General features: G+C 36.4%; 1 protein-coding gene and 1 pseudogene across 3 annotated transcripts in view; both read right to left on the bottom strand.

Moving 5' to 3' along the window:
• The window catches only part of VMP1 (vacuole membrane protein 1), a 138,919-nt gene that overhangs the window by 44,636 nt on the left and 67,357 nt on the right, over positions 1 to 26,926 (bottom strand). The gene's annotated exons all lie outside the window — the stretch shown is intronic.
• LOC144457761 (NADH dehydrogenase [ubiquinone] 1 alpha subcomplex subunit 1 pseudogene) lies at positions 11,426 to 17,589 on the bottom strand (annotated as a pseudogene).

Here is a 26,926-nt window from a genome sequence, read left to right as displayed (position 1 = left end):
AATTTCTTCATTTCAAAGTATACCATTTGAATTGTATGAAAGAATACATTTACCATATTACAAAATATTCATGTTAAGCTTTTGCATTCTTAAAAGTATGACTGTGAATATTGCTACTGCTGATCCAGCACTGTCCTGAGAATAGGTACTGGGTCTTTTTCTGCACAAAATAGTAATTTTAATTAATGGCAATGGCAAACACATACCACTTCAATGCCAGGCAGAACTGTTGGTTTTAAAAAGTTTATGGCCATTTTGTTTATGCCATGACAAAAATATCATTCAAAATGTCTGACTGTTTCCTAATTGTGTAATCCTAATTCAAAGTTGTTCTATATGGCAAATTCTAAATGCAGAATGGAAATTTATAATAATAATAATAATAATAATAACTAAACTTGTAGGCTAACTTGGAGCTGGAAAAATGTCTAAAATACAAATTTGTAACAAACTATGATAATAATATAATTTAAGCATCTCAACAATGAAAGCATGCCATACAATGAGACTCATACCCACTACAGAACTGTTCAAATAAAATGTTCTTTATAAACACTTATGATAAAAACAATCTGTAATATTGAGGTTGCTCTTTTCAGAAGGCATGCTTAAAAATTCTTAGCCTTCATTTTTTCCTATCAAGGTTATAAGATTCAGTCTCACTGTAAAATGAAAGTTTTAATTCACAATCACTTTTTACATTTATTTTCCCTTTCTTTCACAATTACTTTTAAATATGCATTTTTTTTCTCTGAGAAGTAACTCCCTAAATGCATCAACATCATTTAAAGTTATTACAAAGAGACTGTTTAGAATTCAGTCTGCAAATGGGAGAAGGTTCTCTTTAAATACCTGAACCTCTGTTTTAAAAAGAGCCAAACAAGGATTTCATTTCTTCTGGTTTTTGAAAATTATTATTATAACACAATGGACCCAAACACACTTACAGGATAAAGACCGTTTGTGGTTAGGCAACAAGTTCTAGAATTTCAGAGATCATTATGAGATTATTAACTTGGTGGAATAAAATGCCTGTGATAACAAAGTAGTAAAAAAAAAAAGTTGAAACTACTACCCATAGGTTGTAGAATATAAAGTATATACATGTCAAAAGAAAACAATTAGAAACTGAACTATGCATCAAACTATGGAAAGAAATTGAGACTGTTTTAAATGCCACTAGTTTTCATACTACTGAATGAGATTATTTGGGCTCCTATATATTAATAAGCTATAGCACAAATTTTCAACTGCTTTAAAAGGAGTAACTTTCATATTACTTTAACAGTAACTTTAGTTACTATCATAATGATATAATAATAATAGTGAATAACTTTAATATTACTGCTTTCAGAAATTAATAGCCTGGAACATAATTTTCCAATCAAGAATTAACTGTAGATTTAAACTCCATACAGTAAATACAAAAATCTACTTCATCTATAGGGTAAAATAACTGCTCACAAATATCAAAGCAATTGAAATTGAGCCACAAATAAAGACTTGTTCTATAAAGCAGCAAGAAATTACTACACTGTCAATTGAATTTAATATAGTTTAAAAGATGCTGTAAAAATAAGCCTAAAAACAAAACTCAGATGGTTTTTCTGATTCAGATATATTTTCCAATATCTGAAGGCAGTTATCTTTGTGATAGGCCATATGGCATTCCTGTGAAATATCTCCCACAAAGAACTATGTAAGATATGCCTCCCAAATAATCTCTTTAGTTTTTCAAAAAATTAAATTCAGAAAAAGCTTACCCCTCTGTGTACAAAGGAGGAGGAAGAGGAGAAGGAGGAGGAGGAGAAGAAGAAGAAGAAGGAGGAGAAAGAGAAGGACGAGGACAAGAACAAGAAGAAAAAGAAGAAGCAGGAGAGACAACTTCTTAGAAGGTAAAATTCAACAACTTCCTTTATTCCAGAATGGGATTTCAGGAAAAAAAAACTCATCAGAACTCTACTCAGAAATGAGAATTTTTACCTGGAAGCAATGGGACCAAACTGCTGAGACTAGTTTTTCAAATCTCAATAGATAACAATGTGACATCCATTCAATAATATATCTGATTAGATGAGTTTTCAGTCAATGTCCATAATGAGCTAACCTCTGCCAGAAATTCCCAACTGAAGAACCTTGAGTTTCTAAATATTAAAAATGTTTCATTTCAAAAAATTTATGAGAGGAAAAAATTTAAATCAAGGAAGGAGTCAAAGCAGGAGAAGCATTAAATATCAAATACTTATTAAATCCTTTCCCCAGAGGCACTACTTGGTTTATTGCATCCTTCACTACATTTATAAAGGAGTTTTCTTCCTTTCCCTAGATATTGGTTCTTATGTAGTTAACTTTGCCACTAAGAAAATAAGAGAAAATAAACGCAGCTTAAATAAAGCTACTTACAAACACCTTAAGTGCCAAATATTATGTCTAATACACCAGATGTGTATTTTTTTAGAGTTTGGAAATGAGGACTGAGGACTACCTAGTTCAAAGAGGTCTACTTTTAAATTAGGAGAGCATGGAAATTGTTACCTTTCTGATCTATGGATAAGGGAAGAGTTTATGACCCAACAAGAGAAAAAGATGAACACGGGAAGTAAAATGGGCAATTTTGATTACATGAAATTCTCAAATATAACCAATGCAACCAAAATTTGAAGGAAAGCAGGGAACTGGTAAAAGAATTTAAAATTTCTCTGATAAAGTCTTCATATCTCAAATAAATAGGGAACTGAGGCAAATTATAAAAATAAGAGCCATTTCCCAATTGATAAATGGTCAAAGGATATGAATGGGCAGTTTTCAGAAGACAAAAAATCAAAGATTATCAATAGTCATATAAAAAATGCTCTAAATCATTACTGACTGGACAAATGCAAATTAAAACAACTCTGAAGCACTACCTCACATCTATCAGATTCACTAAAATGACAGAAAGGAAAAAGACAAAAGCTGGAGGGATGTGGAACAATTGGGATACTAATGCACTACTGGTGGAGTTGTGAACTGGTTCAACTATTCTGGAAAACAATTTGGAAAACTGAGCCCAAAAGTCTCTAAAACTGTGCATTCCCTTTGACCCAGCAATACTAGTACTGGGTCTGTATCACAAAGAGATCAAAGAAAAGGGAAAAGAACCTATACATACAAAAATATTTAGAGTAGCTCTTTTTGTGAAGACAAAGAATTAAAAATTTGGGGGATGGCCATCATTTGGGGAATGGCTGAACAAGCAGTGGTATATGATTGTGGTAGAATACTATTTGGTCTCAGAAAAACCTGGAAAGATTTATATGGACTGCTGAAAAGTGAAGTGAGTAGAACCAGGAGACTATTTTATACAGTTACAACAATATTGTAACAATGATCATCTGTGAAAGACTTAGCCACTCTAAAAATACAATTATCCAAGACAATTCTGTAGGACTCATGATGAAAAATGCTATCTACCTCCAGATGTGTTTGAATTCTGGGATGAACTGAGTGCAAATTGAAGTATAATTTTTTCACTTTATTTTTCTTGCCCCCCCCCTTTTTACAACATGGCTAATATGGAGATGTTTTGCATGATTTCACATACATAATTAATATATTTTTTGTCTTCTCTATGGGTGATGGAGGGGCTGGCGGGAAGGTAAGAATTTGTAACTCAAATTTTTTTTAAAAGACCAAAATAAATAAAGAGAAGAAAATAATTTTTAAAAAAGATAAAGTTCTGCATCTAAACTGACCATCAGGGAAAGGAAGGAAGGAAGTAAAATAATAAGTGTTTATATGGCACCTACTATGAGCCAGCACTGTGCTAAGCACTTTGCAAATATTAAGTCATTTGGTCTTCAACAACTCCATGAGGTAGATGCTGTTATCATTCTCATTCTACAGCTGAGGAACAGGCAAATAGAGGTTATATGACTTGCCCAAGGTCACACAGCTAACAAATGTCTGAGGCCGCATTTGAACTCAGGTCTTCCTGATTTCAGGTCTACTGCTCTCTCCACAGCACCATGTAGCTGCCATCAGCATGTCACCAGGGTCACACAATAAACAAAAATGTTCTAAAGGCGGAGGACCTGGTTTGAAATTATACTTCTTTGACGCTTACCTACATGACTTTGGACACTTAACCCTCTGCCTCAATGTAAAAAAATGAAGGGATTACACAATGATAAAATGAAGGGACTGAACTCTTAGCTGACCTTTCCTTCCTTCCTTCCCTTCCCTGATGGTCAGCTTAGTCGGTCCACTCCAATGCTAGATCTATGAGTCTATAATCCAAAGTTATCATCATTAAATCTGGTGGATGCTTAGGTTTTTCATTTTACCTGTGGTTGTTGTTTTAATACAATATAAGGTTTTCCAGTAAAAAGTAGCTTTCATTACATTTGTAAAGAGGTTATGGTCAACATCTTAGCACTTGTATGTAAAATATCAATGTCCCTCTAGTTTCTAATGGGCATTGAAACAGAGTTCTCTCTCTTGCCCAGGGATATCATTAATGACTACCTGATACTTTTAGTATCAGTATACAAGATAAGATTTAATCAGAACTGACATTTAAAAAGCCATGTGAAATAATAAATGCATTTTCTTTCTTTTTTTCTGGATAAAGCAAAAGATTTTCCATATGATTCCTAATGTCTTAACATAAAGACAATTTCCCATACTTTAGCAGATCTAGTTTTTTTAATCATGTTTTATGGGTTTAAAAAAAAATCCTTTACTCACTGAGGATCTGGTTGTCACAATTAACAGATTACTAGATTTCTCTGGTCTTCTGACTGATTTTTTAAAACCTGAAATGCAGGTGCTTGAATCTGCAAGTCCATAAAACACAATTTACAATAGTTACAGTTTGTGGGAAAGAACAAGTTAAAAGACTGGCAATGAACTTGAAAGAAATATCAAAGGTTACTAAAATTGAGTCATTATGGGATTTGGTCAACTGTTTTGTCATGCATAGGAAACTCTATTACAGAAAGGTAATGGAAAACTGGGATAAATGGAAACTTTTTTTAAGTGAATAAAGTATAAATTCTGGGATTTCTCAAGGATCACTGTTAGGATCAACTTTATTTATAAACAATCAACTATGTACACAGTGAAATTTCCATATACATGAATATTAACTCTTAGCAAAGTTCAGAGATGAACAAAATAGCGATAAGTTGAGTTTCAGTGTAAGGTAATGTTCTTTGGGAAAACAATCCAGACTATATGTTTAGGATAATGGTTACAGGGAACCAATTAAGATGTAAAACAAAGACCATAGGATGGCTTTCTGAAACATCAGTTTGATGTTTTAGAGAAGTCAAAACAATAGTCAGTAGCAAGAAAGGTACTGAAACACATAAAAAAAAAATCTGACCTTTGACCAAAATCACAGTGTATCTGCATCTGGAAAATTCTGTATTCTGGTCACTGCAATTCACCAAAGATATAAAGGAACTGGTAAAGATGCGGATAAAGTATTATTAATGTGATCAAGAAAATGAAGAGTAATTAAAAGAAGGTGGAACATTTGGGATACCTAACTTCTGAGATTGACATTGCTTAGACAACCACATCAAGTGGGTCTTGGGGCCTGTGATACAGAATGCTTGGCTGGATGTATGGGCTATAAGTACAACACAACATGAGCATTTTTGTTTTCCACTGTTAAGTTTACTTCACCAAAAGTTAAGAAGCCCTTTAAAATTTTTTAAGACATTTTTGCCAGAAATTTGAGAAACTTTAGGATAGAATAGAGCAACCATTTTGATAATTAAAAAATTAGATCTTGTCTAACTTGTGCCTTTAATGTTACCTAAATGTTTATCAGTGTTATTAAAAAACATCTTATATAATTAGATATGAACTGTATTTTTTTTCCCACTCACTATGCTTCTGCTGAAATTTACTACAATAGTCCTACCTTAGACTCGGGTCCTGGGACAGGACATTTGGAAGTGCTCAAGCAGTTCTAACAGTGAGTGAGTCCGTATTTAATGTATACATTTGCATACTCAAGAACACAGGGGAGGTACACGAGTTAGTCTGTCCAAGTTTCAGTAAAGAAGGCCTCTCTAAATTCACTTTACAAAAGGTGCTTGAAACACAAACCTGAAAAACTTCTTTAAATTAGTTTAACAAAGGTAACCTAATGCAACCCAATGCTTATTTTTTCCAATCTGTAAACAGGTGTGGAAATAGATGGAAAAAAGCAAGCATAAGACTCTTATTATGTTTAGTTGCCAATGTCTAAAGGAATCTAGCAAGGAAAACTTTAAATATTTATTATTTACAATGTCTTTGTTAATATTTTGTGTGTATTAACCCTTCACTGTCTTTTACAAAGCATAATTTAATTTCTAATTTTAAGCTGCTTTCAAATAACACATAAATGCTCTTTTAATTTAGCCATTCACAAAGTCAATGAGCATATATTGATTAAAATATTTAAAACATCTTATTTATTAACTCTATTTGTCTTTGGAATGCTCTTTCCCATGAAAAGGAAACTGTTTCATTTCCACAGTGACTACTTATTCACATACTCTCATCACTCCTGCTGCCTAAATGTAATTTATCATTTAAAACCAGGAAGTTTTAAAATATAACTGTACGGAGTTTAAATTCCACTAGATTTTGTTTTTAAGTTACCACATTCTGGCCCATGATAACAGGGTTAAAAATGGAAATGCACATGTAGAAACAATTGGATACATCAGACTTCAGGAATGTACAATGTACAGACAAGCCTCCTGGTGACCACCCATTTAGTGGGCTGTATGAAATATCAAGTCTTTCTTTGTCCAGCCCAGTTAATAGCAAAGAAACAGAATGACTAGAAAAGGAAAATGAGCAATGGCCCAAGAAACAAAGTAGTTGTATTCAAATGAGGTGATATTTTTAAAGGGCTTAGCCAGTGCTTGGCACACAGTAGGTATTTAATAAATGCTTGTTCCATTCCCCTCCCAAATACAATAAAAGCCTCCTTTGGATTGGGAACGCTAAGACTTCCACCATAAGTAATGTCCCTGTGCTTAGTCAGTCATCATAATTTATTAAATGTCTACTATGTGTTAGGCACTGTGTGTCATGCTAGCAATACAGAGAGGTTAAAAAAAAAAGGCCCTGCTCTTTAGGAGCTCACAAGTCTAATATGGAGACGACATGCATTCAATTATGCAGATACGGACAGGATAAACTGGGAGTAGTCCCAGAAAGAAGTACTATTTTGAACTATTGAACTAGTATAAGTATAGAGTTCAAATGTCCTGTTTCTTAATGGTATTCATAATACTATCCTCAAAAGAATCATAGAATTGCTGAGTGGGAAGGGTTTGAAGAGCTGCTCTAGTCTAAACCCATGATTTTACTAAAGGAGGAAAATGAGGCCTAGAAAAGGGAAGTCACATTAACAGTCTGTGCAAAGCTGGTAGAATCCAAGTTTTAAAACTATGACTACACTGAAACATCTGGGGATCCGAAACTATAATCTGTAGTATGTTTTATGTTTTATAAGGATATTTGCGTACTACTGCTACAGATTACTTAGCCTGGATTGTGTGAAGTGTTACTGTTCTATGGTTGCACTAAAAAAGAAGAGAGCATGTCTGCCTGCAACTGGGTGTGGTGGCCAAAAGGGGATCAAGTCCTTTGTTTCTGAAAAGAGAAACCCTGGTAAAGCTATCTCCCTTGGACGACGCCTTAAAGAGATGCTAGAAAGATGTGTTTAACATGTGTCACCAATGTTCACTACCAAAATTCACCAGTTTAACTCTTTGCAAACAAGTAAGTGATCTGTTCCCAATGGCAGGAAGTCGTTCTATGGAACCAAAGCAGTTACAGCCAAGTTTAATACAAACCCTCTAGAGTCCACGTTGACAAATTCTTGAACAAGCCCTGTGGTTACAGGGAAGCTGGTTTCACTCTGACTCACTCCTGTTCAAACAGTTTACTGGAAATGGAGGGGAGGGGGAATTTTCAGAGAAATCATGTGATGGCCAGACAAACCACAACCAGCAAAGGTTCAGCAGAGTCAAAAACAGGTCCCAGCAACAACTGACACTCATGTCTTCATATGACACTTGACAATTTGAAAATGAGAACCGTTTTATCCCAGAACTTCTACACTATTAACTGTTTTCAAAGTTGATGTTTCTTTAAGGAAACAGGGAAATAATATAGGAAAGCAAACAAAGCAACAAGTAGGGTAATAAGGGCAAATGCCAAGATATTTTTTAGAGTCAAATTGTGCCCTTTGCATAGATAACTATGAAAAAGCAAATTCTAAAGCACTTAATGTAGAAACAGATATATAAACAACCACTTCCTAAATGCTTCACTGAAATTTCTAAACTCAAATGTAAAACTCATATTCTCCAATTATCAGGCACCTTAAAAATCCATCATTAACATCTAATACTGACAGACAGGACTTGGGTGGGGAGGGGGAAGATGGCTTGGAGAACAGTTATTGTAATGTAACAAAAGGAAAATGCAGTAGTCTTAGGGGAAGGAGAGGAGGAGAAAGGGAGGCTAGTCATTAATACTGGCAATCACTGGTTTTATTTATTTCCACTGATAAAATATCACTTGTCACTTTAAACTCCTAAAGAGGATTTTAAAAAATCTTATTAGGTTTAAAGTAGGGTTTTTTTTCCTTCGAGCAATTCTGATACAAAACTGCTGAGCTGTAAATGATTTTTAAATTTGTAAATATGATGCATCAAGATATGTTAAGTAGAAAGCTTTAATTATTTAAAATAACCATAATTCTAAACAGAACCTGAAAAAAAAGACTCTGGAAATTAGATTTAAAATCCAGAAATTGTACTATTTAGGCATCATTTTGAATAATAAATTGAGATACAGATCTGGATTGGATTTATGTTTTCCAAAGTACAGGGAACTTCAAAATGAAGAAATTCCTTTTCAGTAGAGGTCAACACCTTCTCTGCAACTTATAGTCTTAGAGAATTTCCAGGGGCTGAAAGGTTAAACTACTCGTTCAGGGTCATACAGCTACTATGTGCCACTAGGCAGAACTTGAACCTGGGTCTTTATGGCTTACAGGCTAGCTTTGTAACCATTATGTCAGGCAGCCTCTCAATTACTGAGGGAAAATTTCAAACCCTTAATTCCAGGTATTTCTGTACTACACATCACAATATCTTATATTCTTGAACACCAACACAAAGAACAATAGAGGGGAAAAAATCACATGGCTTCAAGAAATGAATATTTAAACCAAATTGATGAAAGAGATTACTTTTCCATTTCTGTTTTGTGATTTACTAAACAGAACAAGAGGTATACCAGGAACAAGTAAATTTTACATAGTCAACAATTTAACATCATTTTAGAAAAGTGATCTAAATAGCAAGTAACTTAGATCAACAACTATGATCAAATATGTTAAATAATGTGTTTTTCAAGACAGAAACACATAACATTCTCACTCAGTTATATAAGCTTTAAACGTAAAAAGAACCCCCCCCCAAAAAAACCCTTAGAAAATAATCAAATCCCCCAACCAAACAAAATGATAGGGGAATTTAACTGGTTCTGGAACATGGCTCTAGCCTCAATCCTTCGCAGTGAATCATATAAAGTCTTTTATTCTTCTTTAAACTCTTTTATCCCTGCATTCTTATTTTTCTTTCCATAAATGACAGAGGTTGACTTTAACAGACCACCGAAAGAGTCCCAATAGAAGTGTTATACAACTCGAAACTATCTTCTACATAGTAGACTTTTATCTCCTATTTCCAAATGATTTTAAAACTCAGATATTTGAATCCATCTTCCTTGTAAAAAACATCTTGGGTACTATACCTACATAACATTTTAATTTTCCAAAAGAATAAGTTTCAAGATTAAGGAGATATTCCTAAGGTAATATTAAATTCTGTAAGACCATTAGATTCGGAGCCAGGAGAGCTAAATTCAAATCTTGGATCTGCTATTTATTTTGTGTCACTCTCACTAATGTAAAATGAGAAGGTTGGACTAGACAATCTAAGGTTCCTTCTAGTTCTAAATCTATGGTCCTACTCCGTTATTATTATTCATGTGATACACTATTAAATAATCATCTAAAGAAAAATTAAAATATTCACTTAGTGGCAAGTACAGGACACATCAAAACAAATCTGGAACTCACTTTAAAAATTAAGCTAGATTTGCTCAAAGCCATAGGAAGCTACAATAATATTTACCCCCCCACAGAGAACCAGTTAAATATAGTAGAAAGCCAAAAGCAAAAGGAAATCAAAGTAGTTAATGGAAAAATACTGTACTTTAAAAAATAAGAGAGCTCCACTGAATCAGGTGTCTTATAAGAATCAGATCACAAATAATGTTTTATTAGATTTCTTCTGTACATGCCTCCTCAAAGCAACTGCAGAAACAAAATTCAACCAGAACTGGAATTTACGTTCACATTTAGCTTTAAAACCATTATCACTTTCCCAAATAAAATCAGAGATGTCCTTTAACCTGGTTGGAGACCACATGGTAAAGAAAAGACAGCAAATTTTTTCTGCCTTTTGCTCACTGCTTCTGAGGGGGCCCTTACAGTCAAGAACCCAACATACACTTTGTAAAATTATTCATGTACTACACAAAAATTTGAACATCCACTCAAATGTAACCAGTGACCAGCAGACCATTATCATCTATTAAATAGTAAGTGGGAGAATATGAACAAAAGCAATATTGAAGCATTATTCCAAATCCTTTATAAAATTCTCTGATGTACAGAATATATATATATATACTCTACTATGAGACTGAGTATACCTAGAACAAAGTACAGGCCCAGGATTTTTTTTTTTTGGTTAAGTGAAAGTATGAGACTCTTCTTCAGCAGTTAAACTTAAACACTGGTATTGTTGCTATAATATCCTGTAGTATTTCTTGGCAAGTGGCCTAAAAAACTGGAGAATAATATAGATGGTGGCTCACACACCTATAGAAAGCTAAGTCACCATTTTCTATTCCTTCTGGTCCTCTTTAGCCCCCCAAAAAATAAAGCTGTGTAAGACATGTCTACACATCATAATATCTTATATTTTAGAACACCAACACAAAGAACAAGACACCATGGTGGGAAAAAATGACATGAAACCAAACTGATGAAAGAGATTACTTTTCCATTTCTGTTTTGTGATTTACTAAATAGAACAAGAACTATACCAGTAACAAATAAATTTTACATAGTCAATATTTTAACATCATTTTAGAAAAGTGATCTAAGTAGCTAACTAACTTAGATGGCCAGTTTTTATGATCAAATGTTAAATAATATATTAAAAAAAATAAAAACATGTAGCATTCTCACTTAGTTATGTAAACTTTAAACTTAAAAACAAACAAACAAGCAAAAAAACCCAAACCAAACCAAACCCTTAGAAAACAACCCAAAGAAGCAAAGAGGAAAAGTGAAATGTGTTCCTTTTTAATGTATTTCCTTGGGTAAAAATGGAAGTCTTCTAGGGGTAGACAAGATATTCTGAGAACATGAATGAATAAAAAAAGCACTTATTAATTGCTTACTACATGCAAAACACTGTAGTTAAGTGCTGGGGGATATAATTAGAAAAGGAAGAAAATCCCAGATCTCCAGCAGCTTGATTCTAATGGGGGAGATAACACATAAGGAAGACTTCAGAAGCAAATTAGATGAAAGGGTCTCATGGTCCTTAAGGCCCTTAGCAGCAAAGCAATTGGTTAACACCTCTTCTTCTACATCATTTCTGCTGATAAAATCACATCAGTTTCTGATGTTGAACCTTTGCCCACAGCCAAGGACTAATTATAGAGGCAAGAACTTCTGGGTCTTCAGTAACTGTTGCTGGCCGAAGCACCTGCAAGGAGTAATTGCCAGGTTTGCTTCCCAGGATGAAGGTTGTAAGACTGGGCTAGAAGCAATGTTATTCAACTGTCTCCTGGGTTTAGGGTCCTGTGCTATCTCTACCAGGTTCTGACGGGAGATGATGGTCCAGGTGGTGGTGGCAGTGGCAGCAGCTTGACTTTCCCAGCACATGCTGTCTCCTGTCTCTCCCTCATGGCACCCTGCTGTTTCAGTGAAGCAGGTTTGCCTGAATTATGGGTGGTAGTTGATAGAGATGATATGGATATGGACGATATCCACATTTTAGGGTAAAACATGTAAATCAAATCTTCAGAAAAAAACTTTGTTATCAACAAAAGGTCAAATGACTAAACATACTAGCTTGTATGAGATATTTCTATTAAGCAATCAGCCATAAAACCAACTTTCAGTTATCTTTAACATGGGGAAACAGGATCGCACAGTTAAAAGAAACTCATAGGTAAGGTAATCCAAAATTTTTCATTTTTGACCATTAACATCTTTAATTTTCCACACTAAACTTTCCTGAAAGTTAAAGAAAAGATCATTTCTGTTAAATACACACACACACACACATGTTTGTGTGTGTATGTACGTATGCATAAATCGGAGAATATAGTACCCTTGTAACCTCACTGGAGCTGCACACGGTGGTGGACAGCTCTGGCAGCTGCAAAGCAGGAAAGATGTAATGGAATTAGGGAAAATTCAGAGAAAGGCAATCAGAATGACCAAAGTAATGGGAGTTGTGTTATTTAAGAACCAATTAAAGAGATCAAGACTCTTTAGATAGGAAAGATGAATGTTGGGAGAGAACATGATCAGTCTACAAAGTAAAATATGTTATGAAAAAGACTTGAAGCTTGAGATTCTAGGGAAAATAAAAGGAAGTACTTTAAAAGACAAGCAAATAGTAAACTTATAGACCTTTTTATACAGTCTCAATGTTAGAAAGGATCTTAGATATCATCAAGTCCACAAAAAAGAATCCTCTTTAAAAGTATCCTTAGAGATAGTCATCTCCTTAAATACTTATAGGGAAGGAGAACTTTCTCCAAAGTTACCAATGATCTCTTAATTACCAAATCTAATGAGTAGCCTTTTTCTCAATCCTCTCTGTTGCCTTTGAGATTTTCAATAACCTTCTTCTCCCCAGGTTCTTGTGACACTGACATTTCCAGGTCCTTTCTAACCACTGTCATCACTTTCCTTGGCTTGCTCTTTATCCAGCTTCTCCCTCTAACCAAGAGTGTCGCTAAAGGATCTGTCCTGAGTCTTCTTTACTCTCTATAGTATTTCACTTGTTGATCTCATTAGCTCCCAAGGATTCAATTATCATCTCTACACAGATGATTCTTAGATCTATCTGTCCAGCCCTAATAACCCTACTGATCTCCAGTCTCACATTTCCAACTGCCTAGTGGACATACCAAAAAACCTTCATAACATCTCTCATATATACCCTTTTCTCTCCTCTTATACTATCACCACCCTGATGAGGGCCCTCATTATCTCACATCTAGACTACTGTAATAGTCTGCTGGTTTATCTCCTTGGCTCCAATTTCTCCCCACTCTAGTCTATCTGAGTTTCCCTCCCTCCAATACATCCTCTACTTGGCTATCAAATTTATCTTATTAAAGGACAGGTCTTCCTCTATTCAATAAAGATTACCCCCTATTCAATAAACTTCAGTAATTCCCTATTACTTCCAAGATCACATAAAAAATCCTCAGTTTTAAAGTCCTTCATAACTCAGCCCCTTCTTACCTTTTCCAGTCCTTTTATAACTTACTCTGTTCGAAATGCTCAGCAGTTCAGTGACACTGGCCTTCCCACTCTCCTTCACACAAGACATTCCACCCCCCACTTGTATGTTTTAAATGGCTGCTCCCTGTACTTAGAACCTTTTCATTCCTTATCTTTGCCTAGTTTTCCTGGTTTTCAAGTCTCAAGACACCTCTCTCAGTTCTCTCTAATCTTAGTGCCTTCGTTTTGAGATTATCTCAAATTTATCCTGTGTGTACCTTGTTTGTACACTGCTGTTTCCATGCTGTCTCCCATTAGACTATGAGTTCCTTGAGAGCAGGGGTTGTTTTTTGCCTTTCTTTGCATAGCTGGTTCTTAACACAGTGCCTGGCACACAGCAGACAGTTATAATAAATGTTTGTTGACTTGGCTTTACTCTGGTCATTCTGTTTATAAAGTTTTAATTACTGAAAAGTTTTTCCTCATAATGAACTAACATCTGGGCCTTAGAAAATTCAAGCCACCAGAACCAGTTTGCTTTTTGGAGCTTATATGAAGTAAATAAAATATCTGATCCAAATAGGAAACTTACAATCCTTCTTCTCCCCTTTCCCCAACTTGCTCCCAAGTGAAGCAAGTGCTACAGGCAGCCCCTTCCTTCAACCTTCATGCCAATGCCCCACCTCACCCTTCCACATTCCCCCTCATGACTGAACACTGACCACCTGCCCACCCCAATCCTTATGAGAGAAGCCAGAGCCTCAACTCCACTATGACTCTTATTCTCATTCTCTTGTACCAGTAAGTTGAGCCCCTTTTAACTTTCCCTTCCCTCCTCCAGCTACGGAGCAGACATAGAAGTTCATACTGCTTGGATGTCACCAACCATAATCCTTCCAGTTAGATAGAAGACCATTACCCTGCCGCTGAACATTTATATCACCAGATCTTGCCACTATGGCCTTCAGACACCCAGACACTGCTGCATGACCTGTGGGACGCATGCTAAGACTTTCTAGGCAATGACATTTGCGTTACTAAAAATTTCCTGGTGGATAGAGATGAGCTAGCAGCCTTCTTATTCACCCTGTATCTGTACACTAAATCACAGCTGAATCCCCTTAATGTTTTTTCTCCCAATTAGAATGTGGGCCCTAGGAGAAATGGGACCATATTGATTTTCTAGTTGTATCTCTAGGGCTTAGCAAATGCTTTTTATTTCACTCATTTGTTCATTTGTTCATTCAAGACACACCCTCAGATAGCTGAAGAAGGTAGTCATGTTTCTTCACAAAACTGTTTCTAGGTTTAAATGTTTCCAGTGAAAAAATATTTGTATCAAATACCTCTGACAAGTTTCTGATATCCCACAACAAGTAAATTAACTTTTTAAAAGAAATACTTGAGACTAAAAGTCATTCTCCAATAGGGAAGCGGTCAAACTATATGAACAGAAAATTCTCAAAAGAAGAATTGAAAATTACTAACAACAACATAAAGGAATGTACTAAGTCATTAATAATAAAAGAAATGAAAATCATATTCAAAAGTTTCACCTCACACCCAGCAAACTGACAAAGATGACAAAAGATAGAGCACTCAATGTAGGAGAGACTGTGGAAAGACAAGTCACTCCACCATGAAGCTATGAACTGGTACAAATATTTTGGAAGCATGTTTTTTTGGAATCATGCTAAGAAAGTGACCCAGAATTTGACCCACGTATTCCAGTGCTAGGGTATATATGCCAAGGAGAACAACGGGAAAATGAAAGATCTCAAATACATCTAAATATTTATAGCAGTACTTTTTGTGGTAGCAAAGAACTGGAAACAAAACAGATGTCTATTAACTGGGTAATGGCTAAATAAGCTGTGTCACATACAGGTAACGGAACAGAAGCATAGGAAGACTTATATGAACTGATGTGAACAAAGAGAACCAGGAAAACTATACACAATCATTACAATAATGTCAATGGGAAGAATAATTAGAATAAAATGACTGAAACTGAATGTTTGAAATCATAATAACCAAGACTGGACCCAAAGAAGAGATATAAGACCTCCTCATCTCACTTCTTTACTGAGGTGGGGGAGTATGGGTACAGAATACTGCATATAGTATAATTCTCTTTCAATATGTCACCTAATTTTATTGAACCACTTTCTTCCTTCTTTTCCATTCTTTTATATAAGGAATGGTTCTATGGGCAGAAGAAAGGAATGTGAAATACACATAATATAAAAACAAAAGATTAATAAACATTTATTAAAAAATATAAAACCTTGATTTCTGAATATTTCACTATTTTGATAGCTGTTCTCTGAATATACATATTATAGTTCAGCAAACAACTCCATCTACAACAATAACCTAAGAAAATAAAAATTTTCCTTTTAAAATGTCATACCTAGGACTGAACATAATAGTAGAGACATGGGTTAACCAGTGCAAAACACAGGACAGTATCTCCCTTGACCTAGAATCTATACTTCTATTACTTCAGCTTAAGACTACAATAACTTTTTGACTCTTATCAACCTTGCAAGTCAATTTAAAACCTTAAATCTTTTTTCATATACATTTTCAAGCCAGGGTCCCCCAATCCTGTACTTGCATAATTGATTAAAAAAAAACAACAAAGCAGAAATGCAGCTGTTTATATTTATCTTGTCAACTAGGTGGTGTAGTGGATATAGCGCCAGGCCTGAAGTCAGGAAGATTTGTCTTTTTTTTTTTTAAATGCTGAACGACTTAGTTAATTTTTCTGACAGAAGGAACAGAAGAATGCCTCCAGAAAAGAAAAACCACAGCAATTACATTTCTTTCCTAGTCCTCTCTGAAGAAACCTTGATTTGGCAGCATGAAATACTTCTACTATGGAAGCCTACTTTTGATTTCCTAAGGCTCCATGCCTGAACTCAGCATCCAAGTTCTTGGATATGTCTCTATAAAGAAATAGAGGAAAAGGTGTAGTGTTTGAATGTAAAAAAAGATCTGCTCTCTGGGTAGTTGCTTTGTCTTTAATGGGCACTAGACAACATCTCGTATAAGCATTTTGCAATCACAAAGATGGGCATCAAGAGGCCACTTATGCGTCTTCAGTTATGTTCTCCAACCCCTTAGCCTCATAATAACGATAGAATCCAGAGATCCTCCTGTCCCTCTCTAATAGCTTCCACTGGTACTGATTATGGGCAACTGTCTTTTCCTTGCCCCCATTGCTGTACTTTTGGATGAGAGTGGTGCTAATTTCTGGGATCATCAGACATATGCCCATAATAGCCAGTCCTGGAAGAATTTCAAACCACATCTCGGCAGGAGGCTCACGGCCACTGACTGTAAGTGACTGTGGATATCATGCCGGCCATGGGGTTCAAGATTTGTCTTTATGAGTTCAACTGTGATCTCAGACACTTCCTAGCTGTCTCTGGGCAAGTCACTTACCCCTGTTTACCTCAGTCCCTCATCTGGAAAATTATCTAGAGAAGGAAATGACAAACCACTCCAATATCTTTGAAAACTACAAATGCAGTCATGAAGAGTCAGACAAGATTGAAATGACTGAAGAACAACAATTGACTCATAAAACATTAAGAAGCAGCGGAGGGAAAAAGAGGTTTCTAGAAAGCTGGGCAAAGATTCAACTAAGCCAGAACATCCCAAAGGCATTTGGCTCAGCAAAGATAGCATGTACATAGATAAGTAGGTAAACTTAAGAGAGGATACTAGTTGTTAGTGGAATAAGGAAAAGCTTAACTTTAAAAAAAAAGCAACTTTATAACCTACCCTTCAAAAGCAAAATGCATAAACTCCGTCTATTTCCTGGAACTATGAGATGCAGCTGGCTAGAAAATCCCTAGAGTTGGTGGTCTCTCAGTATGTTCATGCATGCATGCATACATACATACAGGTGTATATCTAGATATGTTTGTATGTATATGTATATACATACATAGCCACATAATACACACACACACACACACACACACACATCTTTTACATACATTGAGGATGGACAATGAATTGGACCCAGAATTAAGTAGGAAGAGGAAAATGAGCAGAATTGCATTTAGGAAACTTTATAATGTTTTTGTTCAAACTGAAACTGAATCTTTCCCCTCAAACCCTCCCCTCTTCCTAATTTCTCTACTACTGTTGAGGGCACCACCATACTCCTAGATACCCAGGCTTGCAACCAAAGTGTCATCCTCGACTCCTCATACTCTTTCAACTCCTGTGTCCAATTTGTTGCCAAAGCCTATTGATTTCACCTTCATAACATCTTTCCTTTATGCCGCCTTCTCTCCTCCAACACTGCCAACGCCACCACCCTGGTGCAGGTCTTCATCACCTTACACCTAGACTATTACAATGGCCTGCTGGTGAGTTTGCTGGCCTCAAGTCTTTCCACTCCAATTCATTCTCCACTCAGCTGTAAAACTAATCTTCTTAAGGGGAAGCTAGGTGATGCATTGGATAGAGCTCCAGCCTTGGAGTCAGGAAGACCTGAGTTCAAATCCGGCCTCAGACACTTAGTAGCTGTGTGACCCTGGGCAAGTCACTTAACCCTGACTGCTTCACCAAAAAGCAAAAAAAAAAAAAAAAGAGAACAAATAGAAACTTATCTTCTTAAACTGCAAAACCCTTCACTTCCAATTCACTAAGCCCTTCCTGCTACGTTCCCTGGCTTCCTTCAAGTCTTAGCTAAAGTCTACCATCTGCAAGAAGCCTTCCCCAGTCCTCCTTAATCTCAGTGTCTTGCCCATGGGCCTATCCCCTATTACCCTGTACATATGTTTTTGATACATTGTTGTACCCATATTGTTTTCCCTGAGGTCAGATGCTGAGTTCCGGCATGGAGCCTTAGGAAATCAAAAGTAGGCTTCCAACAGTAGAAGTATTTCATGCTGCCAAATCAAGGTTTCTTCAGAGAGCGACTAGGAAAGAAATGTTTCCCCTGTGAACTCCTTTCTCTCTCAGCCTCAGTTTCCTCCTGCGCACAATGGAGATAACACCTATCTCACAGGTTAGGTTGTGAAGATGAAATGAGAAAATATACATGAAGAGCTATATTGGTGTTAGCTATTGTAATATTACCAAAAGGAGATAGCACAGTATGCTAGAAAGCTGGCCTTGCGTCAGGAATACCTGGGTTCAAGTTATGTACATGACAGATACTGGCTGTGTGTCCCTAGGCAAGTCACTTAACTTCTCAGTGTTCTAGAAGGTACTGACTACCTTCTAGGTAGAGGGAGTTAGTTCCCTATGCCAATGAAATCACAGGCTCATTCTCTATAACCATATACTATCAAGGCGAGAGTATTGTGGAGGACACATGGTGAAAAGGATATCATCAGAAGCTATATATATGCCTGGACAAGGAAGTGACCACAGCAAGAATGAAGAATACCAGATGGAAACCCCCTTTCATCCATGGTATGTACACAATGCCAAGAAAGCCAGAGGAAGTCCCCTAGCACTGTGGATAGATCCTCTGTTGAGGGATTTTATAGATGGATACAGAACAGAATCACACAAAATTAAGAAGGTGGAGGAGGGAAAGAGAACATTGCAAACTACATTACTGAAGGGAATAGCTACATGGATGGGATCACAGGTCTCTCAAAGTAAAGTTCATCTAGTTTGCTCATCATTACAACTTTTTGAATCTTGATTCTGGCCTCCAATATATGAGCCACTCCCCTCGCTGTGTATGATTTGCAAATGTGATAAACAGAATTTATTTTAAACTAAGTCACTGATAAAAATGCTGCTGGAATATGACCAACTATATACTACTGTGGCATGCCACAAGAGGCTTCTTCATACTGACACAGAGCCATTAACACTGTTTGAAAATAATTATCTAGTCTCCTGAGGCCTCAGTTTACTGCTCTCTAACTGGAGGGGATCAACAAATGGTATTATCTTAGAATGCCTCACTCTTCATTCACAGAGTAGCGTGCTGGATCCTGGGGGAAGATATAGTTGAGATAAGATACAACCCATCCTCTTAAAAGCAAGTAAGGAGAAACAACATAAATAATTAAAATACAAAACAATACATGGTAACTATACATTACATTACAAAGTCATTTTCTCAAACCATCCTGGTGAGGCAGAAAGTTTGAGTATTATTATCCTCCTTTACTGATGAGGAAACTGAATCCCTGCGAGATGAAGCAATTTGCCCACAGTCACACAGCTATGAAGCATGACGTATCAGAAACAATATCTGAACCCTGATCTCTTGACTTCAAATCTAGCTTCTTTTCTACTATACCGTGTTACCTTTCAATGACAAACTCATAACAGGGTTTCAAGTAAAGTGTTATGGGTGGGGTAGGGAGGAGAGAAGGCATTATCAACTGTGAGTTGATCAAGAAAGGCTTTATGGAGAAAGGCACTGATTTAGGCTTTAAATTATAGGAAGGAATTAAGTGAAGATAGGGATGAAGGATATTTTAGACACAGGAAAGAGTGGGATCAAATGTAGGTGGGAAAAGTACAAGATATATTTGGGGGACAGAGTCATTCAGTTTAAGCTAGGAAAGTACAGCAGAATATACTCATGGAGAACAAAAATTTCATACATGACAGCTTCCATTCTATTTACTAGGCAAGAGGAAATTAATACAATTTTTTTGAGCAGAGGAATGATACGATCACATCTAAGCACAAGAAAGGTACTATGAAGAGTGGATTCAAGCATGGAGAGAGTAAAGAGAGGCAGGAAGGCCACTATGATATCTCCAGCAAAAATGAAGGCCTGTATTAGGGTGGGAGTAATGAAAATGGAAAAAAGGAAACTGATGTGAAAGGTGCCATAGAGGTAGCAATGGTAAGGCTTGGTCACTGATTGGATTTGAGAGTTGAGTGAAAGGGAAGATACAAAAAATTTCAAACATGGAGATAGATAAAAATGATGATGCCAAGACAAGACAGAAGGAAGAAGGAAGATATTAAGCTTAATTTGAAATATGTTGAGTTTGAGATCTCTTTTAGACATGTTGTGTTTCAGGTGTCAGAAGGGCATCTAAGTAGAGATGTAGATCTAGAATTCCAGAATGAGATGAAGGCCAAAGATAGAGATCTGGGAGTAATCTGGACAAAGGGGATCATTAAAGCCATGAGAGAAATTGAGGTTTCCAAGAGAGACTAGAAAAGGAAAACAGAAAAGGGAAAAAACCTTAAGAAACATTCAACTTAAGAGTTGGGAAGGATAAGAAGGATAAGAGGATAAGAAGCTAGAAGGCAGGAAAAAAAAAAAAGATTAGATAGTTAGGAAAGAAGTGTGGTATCTTGGAATCCAAAAGAGAATATACAGGAAAAGAGAGTGGTCAATAATGCTACAGAAGGCTGAAAAAGATGACTGAATTTGACACAGAGAGATCTTCTTGTTAATCTACTTGTTAGGAGCAAGGAAATTACCTTTTAGATCTATGTATAGGGAAAGTATTCTGATCAAAAAAAGGAAAGAGGGAATCACCAAAGATAAACTTGACAATTTTAATTATACAAAATTAAAAAGTCTGTGCACAAAAAAGTATGTAGCTAAAATTAGAAAGGAAAATAAAGGTCTGATTTCTAAGATATATAAGTAACTTATTTAAAAAAAAAAGACCCATTCTCCAAATTGATAAATAGTCAAACGCTATAGGCAGGCATTTTTCTGAGGAAGAAATCTAAGATCAATAGCCACATAGGAAAAAAAAATGCACCAAATCACTAATAATTGTAGAAATGTAAATTAAAACAACTCTGAGGTTCCACCTTACATTCATCAGATGGGCAACAAAGCCAAAAAACAAGAAAATGACATGTTGGGAGAGGCTATGGAAAAATACGCACATTAAAGCATTGTTGGTGATACTGCCTTTCTCAAAAGCAATTCAAAACTATGGCCAGAAAATTACTAACTCATGTATACCCTTTGACCCAGCAATATCACCACTAGGTTTATATTCCAAAGAAATCAAAGAAAGAAAAAAAAGACCCTTATGCCCAAACATACGTATAGCAGCTCTTTTGGCGGTGGCAAAGAATCGGAAACTAAGGGGGTATTCATCAGTTGGGGAATGAATGAACAAATTATGCTATATAAATGTAATGGAATATTACATTCTATACACTGAGAAATGAAGTTGACAATTTCAGAGAAATCTGGAAAGAACTAACGCAGAGTTAAGTGAGCAGATTTAAGAGAACACTTTAAACAATAATAACAACAATATAAAGACAAATAACTATGAAAGACTTAAGAACAATGATCAAAACAATGACCACCAAGCTTCCATAGGACCTGCCATACTGTCTCTCTCCTGAGAGAGAAGTAATGGACTCACTGTGTAGAATGAGAAATATTTTTTGGATGTGGCTAATGTGAGAATTTATCTTATTTTTGTTCCACAGGGCTTTCCTTCTTTTTTCCTATTCTTTTTTTTTAAATTGAGGAGAGAATGGGAGGAAAAGAAAACACATTTTTGCTAGTTAAAAAAATTAAATAAAAATAATTTAAAAAGAGAATCAGATTGTGAGGAAGAAGTGGGTGATGGGACACAGGAGACAGCATTATTAAATTATAGAGAATTTTTTTTTCAAGAAATTATCTAGTAAAGCAGGAGAGAGAAATGAAATTGCAACTGGAGAGGATGGAAGAGTCAGTGGATAGGTATTTCTGTTTTTTTTTTTTTTTTTAAAAGATTGGGCATATCTGAGCATGTTTATAGCCTTCTTCCCAACAGGCTCTAACCCATGACTGCTTCTAGCACCAAACTGCATATAAGGAAAGAGGATCTTGAATATTCTATTCATCTGACTCCCTTCAACAAACATCTTTCCAATCACTGATAATCTACCTAGACTCTCTGCTTACTGGTTAGTCTACTCCCTATCCCAGTGATTCTGAAACTCTGGCTACCTATGAACAATACCCATTCCTCACTGTCAGTTTGCTCCCTCAGTCTATGCACTTCAACCCAAACTCCTGATTTCTGACTCCCTATCTGCCCTCCCCCTCCATTGTGCTCTGTGGAATTCGGGCCCCATAATTACCATCAACAGCAGATATTCACCCAGTAGCACAGACATTTTTAATGACAGTCAAGACTAGAGTTTATAGAAAGAATGCTATACTAGGAGTCAAGAGACCTGGGCTCTTGTTGAGTCTTAGGGTTCGTCTTCAAACAAATAAGGATTAGTTGAAGTGATGTACAGAGGATAGCAGAGGACAAAAACAACACTGCAGCAGCCAGGTCCAGTAATGGTATTGGCTATGACTCTAATAGGAAGAGGATCTGGGAAAATTAAATGTCTTAAATTAAAAAGGAAAAGTAAGGGATTGGCCCAGCTAGTACTTCCAAGGGCTAGGGTTCAGGTGAAACAGGTCAAACTGGGATAAACCAAGTTGGGGGCTGATCAAAAAGGTACAAGCCAACAGGAATTCATGAAGTTGGTCAGGATCCAGCACACAGAGCTGAGTACCATTATGTCTATTTATGCATGCTAGTTCTTTTTAATCTTCCAAGGAAGATCTCATCCTTTACAGTCTATTAAAGATCTGGCACCTCTAGGTTCTGACAATTATAATACAAGTATCCCTACTTGCATGCTGAGACCTTGGGTTAGTCAGTCAATAAATATTTATTAAATGCTTATGTGCCGGGCACTATGCTAAGCATCAGGGATTTGCAATTATAAAAAAACGTAAAAGACAATCCCTACCCTCACAGAACACCCAGTTTAATGGGGAAGACGTCATGTAAACAACTATGTACTATAAGCTCTACATAGAAGAACCTAGAAATAATCAACAGAGTAGGCACTAGAATTAAGGGGGATCTAGAAGGGCTTCCTGGAGAAGGTAGAATTTTAGTTGGTACTTAAAGGATGTCAGGAGGTGGAGATAAGGAGGGAGAGCATTCCAGGTATAGAGGATGGCTAGTGAAAATGCCTGGGGTTGGAAGATGGGATACATTGTTTGAAACAAGGAAGGAGGTTACTGTCACTTTCCAGAACGGGGGGTAGGGGGGGAGAGAATTATGAAGGGTGCTGAATGCCAAACAGAGGATTTTATATTTGATTCTGGAAGTGATAGGGAACCACTGGAGTTTACTTAGGGGGAAGGGATGTGATAGGATCAGACTGTTATTTAGGAAGATCACTCTGACAGCTGAATGGAGAATGGACTGGAATGCGGAAAGAAATTAGAGGCAGGGAGATCCACTAAGGGGCTACCATAACGGTCAAGGCAAAAAGTGATGAAGGCTTGCACCAGGGTGTTGCCAGTCCTTAGCAACAGACTGGACACGGCAGGTGAGAGAACGTGAGGAATGCAGGATGATTACGAGGTTAAGCCTGGGTGGCATGCTCAACAGCAAAAGTTAAAGGTCAGTCAAGGAAGAAGAGGATGTTTTGATAATGGGTTTTGGATATGTTGAGTTCAATACGTGTACAGGACATCCAATGTGAAATGTTCAATGACAGAAAACATGTGAGATAGGAGGTCTGCTGAGAGGTTAGGGCTGGATAAGATATTTTAAGTTAGGTCATAAAATCATAAGCAAGATGACTATAAGAGTCCTTCCTGCTCCAACTCCTTTTCCAGATAAAGTAACTAAGGCCCAGGGAAGTCATTTTCTGAATTTCAGTTTCCTCCTTTGTAAAATGGTATATAATTCCTGCTCTTCCTACCTTCCAGGGTTGTTTGTTTTATTTTCTATCAGGCCTGTGATGTCATAAGTATAGGGAGTTCCCGGTGAGGAACTTCTACCAAAGACTGGCACCTTCTCTGAAACTTGCTTTTAGAGAACTGCTTTAAGAGACACTGAAAGGGTAAGTGATTTGCCCAGAAATCTCGAGTCAGTATATAAGTGAGGTGTGACTTGAACCTAGGTCTTCCTGCCTCTGAGGCTAGCTCTCTATCCATGTGCCTTTAGCTCCTACGGTTGTTGTGAAGACCAAATAAGACAAATGCAGGTGAACGTGTTTTGTCAGTTATAATGTTCAATGAAGATGAATGGCATCATTATGATTTCATAAAAAGAAGTGATGGGCAAATACAAAGATTACCAAATTTTAAAAGAGCAAAAATGTATCTGAACTGCTCAACAGTAATAGGGAACTGACTGCTTGAGCAAGAGCCAATGTCAAACCTCTTCCCCACTCATGACAGTTTGTTCTTAAATCTTTGTTTCCCCCTTCGCTTCATACAGGGTTATTCAGCAAGCACGTTTTGAAAGCAAATATTTTTTTCTATTAGAAAATATAAGTACCTTTGGCTTAATTCCAATTAGCGCCCTTTTAAATCCTGTTTGACTGAAAAGGATCTTGATTATGTTATAAAAGTTACACAGAATTCTGATTACATTTCATTAAAGTTATTTTTCTATATCATATCCTCCATGATAGAATGGAAGCTGCATAAAAACACAAAACAATCTTTTATCTAAACTTTTTTTTAATATCTCTTACTGCCTGGCACAAAATTGCACATATTAGGTATACACATCGAACCAAATCCTAAATTTTTCAAGGAATGGCTAAATATACTGTAGACTATCTCTAGCTTTTTCTCATTTTTCTTGCTACCTTTTTCTGTAATCATTTCTTTGCTTATTAACACTGCCATCACATTCATGAATACTGAGATAGAGGAAAGGGCAACATGTCCCAGAATGTTTTACACAAATACTAAAACTGTCATTGTTGGTACAACATTCAAGAACACTGAGATAGAGGCAGAAACAAAAAGTCTATGTTCTGTTCTAAGAAGCCTCGGTCATCATGATCTGGTAGTCCTAATTTAAAAATGTATATTTTCTCCCAGTTCTTGTCTTAGCCTATTTCCAGTTAGTATAGAGTTGTTCTGGAACAGAAATTTGAACAAATCATTACAGTCTTGGCAAAACCTCACTAATATGATGAACTCAAGAAAAAGACTAAATTAGCAAAGTTTTAAAATGTACACACACATATAAATATACATATGTATATGAATGTACACACACACACACACACAAATATAATCTCACAGGCTCATAGATTTAGAATCGGAAAATTTTCTTCTATTTATTTACTTATTTTCAATTTTTTTCAACATTCACTTTTTTTGAGGGGGGGAGAAGGTGAGGCAACTGGGGTTAAGTGACTTGCCCAGGATCACACAGCTAGTAAGTGTCAAGTGGGGTTTGGTCTGAGGCCGGATTTGAACTCAGGTTCTCCTGACTCCAGGCCTGCTGCTCTATCCACTGTGCCACCTAGGTGCTCCCTCAACATTCACTTTTATAAGATTTTTGAGTTCTACATTTTCTCTCCCTCTTTTCCCTCCCCCTTCTCCAAGACAGCATGCAATCTAATATAGGCTATACTTGCACAATTACATTAAACATATTTCCATATTAGTCATGTTGTAAAGAAGAATTAGAACCAAAGGGCAAAGCCACGAGAGAGAAAAAACAATAAAAAAAGAGAAAACAGTCTACTTTGATCAACATTCACACTCCATAGCTCTTTCTCTGAATGTGGCTAGCATTTTCCATCATAAGTCTTTTGGAACTGTCTTAGATCATTGCATTGCTGAGAAGAGCTAAGTCTATCAAAGTTGGTCAATGCTCTCCTGGTTCTGCTCACTTCACTAAGCATCAGTTCATGTTAAGTCTTTCCAGATTTTTTTGAAATCCTCCTGGTCACCATTTCTTATGGAATGATAGTATTCCATTATGTTCTTTTTTTTTTTTTTTGGTTAGGCAATGGGGTTAAGTGACTTGCCCAGGGTCACACAGCTAGTAAGTGTTATGTGTCTGAGGCCGGATTTGAACTCAGGTCCTCCTGAATCCAGGGCCGGTGCTCTATCCACTGCGGCACCTAGCTGCCCCCCATTACGTTCTTATGCCACAACTTGTTCATCCATTCCCCAATTGATGGGCATCCCTTCAATTTCCAATTCTTGGCCACCACAAAAAGAGATGCTATAAATTTTTTCCCCCAAATGTTTATGGCAGCTCTTTTTGTAGTGGCCAAGAATTGGGAAAAAAAAATTTTAGGACACTGAATCCAACTCTCTTACTTTGTAGGTAAAGAGACTGAGGCCAAAAGAATTAAGTGACTTGCCCAAGGTCATACAGCCAGTAAATGTCTGAAACAGATTTGAATCCAGATCTCTCTGACTCCAAGTCCAGCTCTCTATCCACTACACCACAATGCCTCTCAATTTAAGGTTTGCAAAGCACTTATACATATTCTCATGTATGAATGTATTTTTAAAGAAAATAAATACAGCCTTACTATTTTCAAATACATTTAACAACT

This window comes from Phascolarctos cinereus, unplaced genomic scaffold, assembly GCF_003287225.1.
Source record: "Phascolarctos cinereus isolate Bilbo 61053 unplaced genomic scaffold, phaCin_HiC Scaffold_5;HRSCAF=322, whole genome shotgun sequence".
In the NCBI taxonomy this organism is placed as follows: domain Eukaryota; kingdom Metazoa; phylum Chordata; class Mammalia; order Diprotodontia; family Phascolarctidae; genus Phascolarctos; species Phascolarctos cinereus.
Note: the sequence above shows the minus strand (reverse complement) of the source record. Positions and strands in the feature narration are given on the sequence as shown.